Source organism: Ranitomeya imitator, chromosome 6 (genome assembly GCF_032444005.1).
Source record: "Ranitomeya imitator isolate aRanImi1 chromosome 6, aRanImi1.pri, whole genome shotgun sequence".
NCBI lineage: Eukaryota > Metazoa > Chordata > Amphibia > Anura > Dendrobatidae > Ranitomeya > Ranitomeya imitator.
In genome coordinates, this window is record NC_091287.1 from 432,498,585 (window position 1) to 432,506,006 (window position 7,422).

A 7,422-nucleotide genomic window follows, 5' to 3' on the forward strand; every position below is an offset into this window, starting at 1 on the left:
TTTCAAGATCTCAATGGGACCGGTTTTATTAAATACAAGGACCATTTGTAGTTTCAAAATGATATGCATAGAAGAGCTATGTGGATATATTTCTATTTACCATATGTATGTTGGAAGTGATATGCATAGAGGAGTTATGGGGATGTGCTTCTATTCTTCTAGGGTTATGATGGAGAGAGCTCCGCATTGTATTATTTTTTATTCAAATATCTGTTTATTTTTGTATTAGTCACGTATAATTGATATGATTGTCACTTTTGGTAATTTTGTAATATATTTATTATATTTATTCCCTATTATGTGAAATGCATATTATAAATATATATTGCGCATTATTTAGGTGTTGTTTATATTAGTATGCACACACAGGCTTTCTGCCTTTTTATCTATCATAGACATTTTGCTTGCACTGTGTCCACTGAGCAATGACGATTTGTATATCCTCTTAATAATATAGCCACTATATGGATATGTTTTTTATTGCACTTGTATTTATAGAATAATGGGGATATGTATGTTCTATTAATAATATAGTTATTTTAATCAAGCCCCTTTTTTGCAATAATTAAAATATCACTTATTTAATTTATTTCTGTGCACTATTTCTTTACACCGGCACACAATCGCACCATTCGTGGTTTATTCTTTCACTTTTGAAAGGAGTTTTCTTTTCTATTTTACCTTCTGCACGGTAAAAGTATATCTCTATACCAGGCACCCTAGCGATAGTGCGCATGCGTGGTCCGTCGTGTCACCATGCACTTCCGAGGGCGCTCCATTCTGGGTCGGTGCACGTCACTGTGCGCGGTCCAGGGAGCGCACATCCGGAAATGCCTTACTATGGACGATGACGATGACCGCATGCACCATTCATTTCGCCAGTGGTGCGCTAATATGGATAAGTCTCATTCACTGGTTCAATATAGTAGGCGCTGCTATTATGCGCTCCACTTGCGGGTCACTGACGTCATCCTCCTGTCTCTCGGTCACTATTATACGGCACTACCAATTAGATCAGGTCTATAATTTAAGCCCTCCCCTCCTCTTTACACCTATTGGCTGCCTCCTATTTAAAAGACTCCACTTTCCATCCCCTGGGCACGCCACCGGAAGAAGCTAAGGGCCAAACGCGCGTCGGGGCGAGAGGGGAGAATCAGATCATCCTGCACCATCTGACGTACTACTTAAACATATTAGAGTTCCACAGCTTTTGAGGTAATGTCATTTATGATACATGCTTTATATGAGGACGTTTTATGGTGTATGCCCGGTTAGGGCACTATAGAATAGCTAAATTGTACCTCTTATATTTGGCATTTTTTGACAACGCCTTATCAATAATAGCTTGAGGTGACCTTAATTAGCACTGTGCTTTTATTTATTTGCTGTGCTCTTTGGTATATATACCCATGTTATACTGCTGTAGGTGGTATTCTGATCTCCCCTGGGTATTTTTTGCATTGTATGCATCAAACCTTTTTTCTTTTAATCTTTTTCAATAAAATGATATATTTGGATATTTTTTGGTTCTCTTCTTTGGGCTCAGGGGTTAATTCGTACTGAGGTTCCCATTTGTTGTTTAGCTGTTGTGAAGTGCCAAATTCGAATTGTGTGACATTTTTGTTTAAATAACAGTGTCACTTTAGGTGGTAATAACGCTTTAAAGGATCCCACTAATTCTGAGATTGTTTTTGTGATATATTGTACTTCTTTGATATTTATAAAATTTGTTCGATATGACGGGTTTATTTGTGAAAATATTACAATATTGGCAAAAGAGTTGAAAAAAAAAAATCAGTTCTCAAACTTTCAATCTTTACATCCTTAACCCCCGGAGGTATTTTCATTTTGCGTTTTCATTTTTGCTTCCCTTCTTCCCAGAGCCATAACTTTTTTCTTTTTTGGTTGAGACAGGGACGAGTTGTATTTTTGAATGACACCATTGGTTTTAACATATCGTGTGCTGAAAATCAGAAAAAAAAAATTCAAAGTGCGGTGAAATTGCAACAATAAGTGCAATCCCACAGTTGTTTTTGGTTTTGCTTTTCTACTATATTCACTAAAGGCTAAACCTGACCTGCCATTATGATTCTCCAGGTCATTACGACTTCATAGACACCAAACATATCTAGGTTCTTTTTTATCTAACTGATGAAAAAAAATTCCAAACTTTGCAAAAAAAAAAAAAAATTGCTCAATTATCCAATATCCATAGCGTCTCCATTTTTCGCGATCTGGGGTTGGATGAGGGCTTATTTTTTGCGCGCCGAGTTGTCGTTTTTAATGATACCATTTTGGTGCAGGTACAATCTTTTAATAGCCCATTATGGTATTTTAATGCAATGTTGTGACGACCAAAAAACATAATTTTGGCATTTTGACTTTTATCTTGTTACACTGTTTAGCGATCAGGTTAATCCTTTTTTTATTGATAGATCGGGCGATTCTGAATGAGGCAATACCAAACATAAGTGTGTTTTGATTTTTTTTATTGTTTTATTTTGAATGGGGCGAAAGGTGGGTGATTTGAACTTTTATATATTTTTTTCTTATATTTTTAAAAACTTTTTTTTTTTTTTAAACTTTTGACATGCTTCAATAGTCTCCATGGGAGACTAGAAGCTGCCATAACCCGATCGGCTCTGCTACATACAGGCGATGATCAGATCGCCTCTATGTAGTAGAATTACTCACTTGCTATGAGTGCCGACCACCGAGTGGTGCTCTGTTGTGAATTCTGTGGCTGAGTTCACTTCTGTGGTCACAAGTGGTATTGCAGTCTCTGGGCTTCCTCCCTCAGGTGTTTTGGTGAGCTCGTTGGCTGCCTTGCTATTTAGCTCCACCTGAGTCTGTCTTCCTTGCTCCTTGTCAATGTTCCAGTGTTGGATCTGAGCTACTGCATCTTTCCTTGGGCCTGCTGCTCTGCTAGATAAGTGCTTCTAGTTTGTTTTCTGTTTTTTCTGTCCAGCTTGCTATTAACTTTTGCTGGAAGCTCTGAGAAGCAAAGGGGTGCACCGCCGTGCTGTTAGTTCGGCACGGTGGGTCTTTTTGCCCCTTTGCGTGGTTTTCGTTTTAGGGTTTTTTGTAGACTGCATAGTTCTCTTTGCTATCCTCGCTCTGTCTAGAATATCGGGCCTCACTTTGCTGAATCTATTTCATTCCTACGTTTGTCTTTTCATCTTGCTAACAGTCATTATATGTGGGGGGCTGCCTATTCCTTTGGGGTATTTCTCTGAGGTAAGTCAGGCTTGTATTTCTATCTTCAGGCTAGTCAGCTCCTCAGGCAGTGCCGAGTTGCATAGGTAGTGATAGGCGCAATCCACTGCTGCTTATAGTTGTGTGAGGATAGATCAGGTACTGCAGTCTACAGAGATTCCACGTCTCAGAGCTCGTCCTATTGTTTTTGGTTATTGCCAGATCTCTGTATGTGCGCTGATTACTGCACGCTGTGTTGCCTGATTGCCAGCCATAACAGTGCTCATAGCAATCTGGCACGGACAACAGGTCTGCAGGAGACCTCTGGTTGTCATGACAACCCATCGGTGAGCCGCGATCACTTGACGAGGGTAACCGATGGGCAGATTTCTGGCCCGATTGCCCTAAGCGTATGTTAAATGCTGCTGTCAGAGTTTGACAGCGGCATTTAAGGAGTTAACAGCCACAGGAGAATCGCGATTCCACCCACTGCTGTTCTGGGCACATGTCAGCTGTTCAAAACAGCTGACATGTCCCTGGAAAGATATGGGCTCACCGCTGGAGCCCACATCAAAGAGAGGGAGTCCCGTTGTCAGAAAGTGGTTAAACTACCATAGTTAGTCATGCTGTACACAATACTGAATAAATAACATTTCCCATATTTCCACATTAGATCTGCATCATTTTTCAAACGTCATTTTATTTGTTAGGATGTTAAAAGTTTAGCAGTAATTTCTCATTTTTTCAACAAATTTACAAAACCTGTTTCTGTAGGGACCTATTCAGATTTCAATGGACCTTCAGGGGTCTATATATTTTAAACTCCCCAAAAGTGATACTGTTTTAAAAACCGCACCTGTCAAATACTTCAAATCTTTTGTCAGAAAATGTTTAACCCTTCACATGCTACACAGGAATTAATGCAATTAGGAATGAGGAATGAAAAAAAAATTACATTTAACATCTAAAATGTTGCTTTAGCTCCAATTTTTTTCACTTTTGCAAGGATTTTATCCAGGGGTATAGTGAGGATTTTGAACCCAAAGGTACTACACAGAATTTGATAAAATTAGGTCATTATATTAAATATGTTGTCCATAGTGTTGAGCGCAAGTGCTTGCTACTCGAGTTTGCATCGGGTGCGGAGGCATCCGCAAACAGCGTATGTCCCTGCGTACCCAATGATAAAGATAGGTACGCAGGGCGCCGCAGGACGCAAGGAGAAGTAGGCTGAATGTAGGCATGGTTTCAGGGAGGAAGATGGGCGGAAGTACGCTGCCATCCGCAGCCCTTCTGTACGCATGTCTGAAACCAGCCTTAGACACCAAAAAAAGCCATGCAGGGATTGCCTGCCAAACACGGGAAATCCCTGCATGTTTTTTGGGTGTCTAACAACCATTAAACAGGCAGGGCGGTGACTGGAGCATGTCACTTGAACACCCGCGATACTCGGTGTATACCCAAACACCCGATGCAAACTCAAGTAGTGAGCACTTGCGCTGGTCGTCATATCGTCATCATTTTTTTTTTTTACTTTTCAAGAAACCCTAAGCCCAACCCTAACAACAAAAGAATGAAAGAAATAACAATTATAAAATAAAAAAAATTATATCTGACTAAGGGGATGATTTACTATTTATTGGGCTTTTGATCACTTTGATAGACCCTATCACAGTGATCAAAGGTCTGGAACGAATAGGAAAATTCCTTGCTGTTGCCAGCCTGCAGATCTCTGCAGGTGCACTGCGCATGCGTCCGCTTTATTTTTTATTCATGAAGAGTAGGTGGAGGGCCGAGGGCAGAGCAGCAGGGACCAGGGGATGGCGGAGGTATTGAGAGGGGCTTCAGGGCATAATTTCTCTCTCCTGACACGTATGTCATGTCAGAAGAGAGAAAAAATATTTTTATAGCAGACACCACTTTTAGGCTATGTTCACACTTTGCAGATTCCACTGCGGATTTTTCCGCAGCAGAATTCCAAAATCCGCAGTGAAAACCCATCGCGGTTTTTACTGCGGATTTATCGCGGTTTTTACTGCGGTTTCTTCTGCGGATTTTCATCTGCAGTTTTCTATTGGAGCAGGTGAAAATCCGTAGAAAAGAAGTGACATGCTGCGGAATGTAATCCGCAGCGTTTCCGCGCGTTTTTTTCCGCAGCATGTGCACTGCGTTTTTTGTTTTCCATAGGTTTACATTGTACTGTAAACTCATGGGAAACTGCTGCAAATCCGCTGCGGATCCGCAGCAAAATCCGCAAAGTGTGAATATAGCCTAAATGCGTGATCACTGACCAGAAAAAAACAGCCAGTAATGCGTATCAGCAGTCATTACGGAGTTAATGTACCAAGTGTCACAAACATCAAACAATAGAGGTATACATGCTAACGTACATAATGGCCCGTGCATATTTCATCCTTCTCCTCGGTTTGGGCTCCTTTACATTCTCTATGTATTCTTTTGAAGTTTCATGTATTTCAAGAGTTATTTTGCCTTCATTGCCTGTATAGTGTATCGGTATTGGAAATGTTTTAGGTATTTCTTTAAAGATGCAGACTTTTTCTTGTGGCACTGCTTGAAGAAAGTGTCTCCTAAGAACTGTCTGTCAGCAAAGGCGTAACTAAAATAGGTGCAGGGGTTGCAATCACACCGTGGCTGTGGAGGCTGAGGCACCCCAAAAGTCTCTTTGGCCTATATTAAAAGACCAATAATATTAAAGACTTGCAATAGTTGGAGGCCCTATTGGAGATTTTGCATTGTGGCTCATTTCTCTATCAGGAAACCATGATTTTTATGCAGGACAATGCTCCATCGCATGCATCAAAGTCTCCACTTCTTAGTCAGTAAAGGGTTTAAAGAAGAAAGAGTGATGACATGGCCTCTTCCTCACCTACACCCTATATAGAACTTGTGGGCTTTTAAACAGATTTAGTGTGTAGGAAAACAGTCACTTGTCTCAGCAAGGCTGTGGTTTGTGTTGCCCCAAAAAGTTGACAGTCAACAGATTGAAGGGAATCTGTCACCCTCGGGACGTATATAACCTATTAATATGGGCATACAGGTAATAGAAATGTTACACTAGTCCTACCTGTATGCCTTATATTAATGGTCTTGTTGCTGGGCAACATTATATTCTTTATGTTAATGATTTATTCCATGCTCTGGGGTGTGCGGCGTCTAGACGAAATATCTGCCCCCTTCTTCATTGTAACAATTACTCCATCCCACGCACGTCAGTCATTGCCCCGGAATCCTGCACCATTCACTCCCTCAGAAATACATACCTCATCCTCCCTTCCATGGGCATTGCACGCAGGTGACTTCCACTCCATTGACATCCGGTGTGCATGACGAAAAGGTGCGCTCCCCATTTCCTCCATGCATAGTCATCACCATGTTCAAATGGTTCCTAGCGATGACTGTGCAGGGAGGAATTGGGGAGAGCATATTATTGGTGTGCACACCGGAGGTCACAGTGAATCTGTGGCGCCTGCACAGAAGATCACTGAATGCAGTGCCCACAGAAGGGAGGATAGGTATGTATTTCACAGGGAGTGCAGGGTGCAGGCGCGGGATTCTGGGGCCATAACTGATGCTGATGGGAGGGGGCAAGTATTACAATGAAGATAGGGGGCAGGGATTTCTTACAGCACCACATGCCCCTGAGCCTGGAAGAAATCATTAACATAAAGACAGAATATAACATTTCTCAGCAACAAGACTGTTAATATGAGGCATACAGGTAGGACTAGTGTAACATATCTATTACCTGTATGCCCATATTAATAGGTCATATACAATTGTACTCAAACGTTTACATATGCTGGCAGAATTTTTTGCTTTATTGGCCTTTTTTTCAGAGAATATGAATGATAACATCAAAACTTTGTCTCCACTCATGGTTAGTGGTTCAGTGAAGCCATTTATTGCCAAACTACTGTGTTTTCTCTTTTTAAATCATGACAACCCAAAACATCCAAATGACCCTGATCAAAAGTTCACATACCCCATTTATTTATACTGTGTATTGCCCCCTCTAACATCAATGACATCTTGAAGTGTTTTGTGGTAGTTGTGGATGAGGTTCTTTATTTTTTCAGATGGTAAAGCTGCCCACTCTTATTGCAAAAAGCCTCCAGTTCCTGTAAATTCCTGGGCTGTCTACCATGAACTGTGTGCTTGAGATCTCCCCAGAGTGGCTCAATGATATTGAGGTCAGAAGACTGAGAT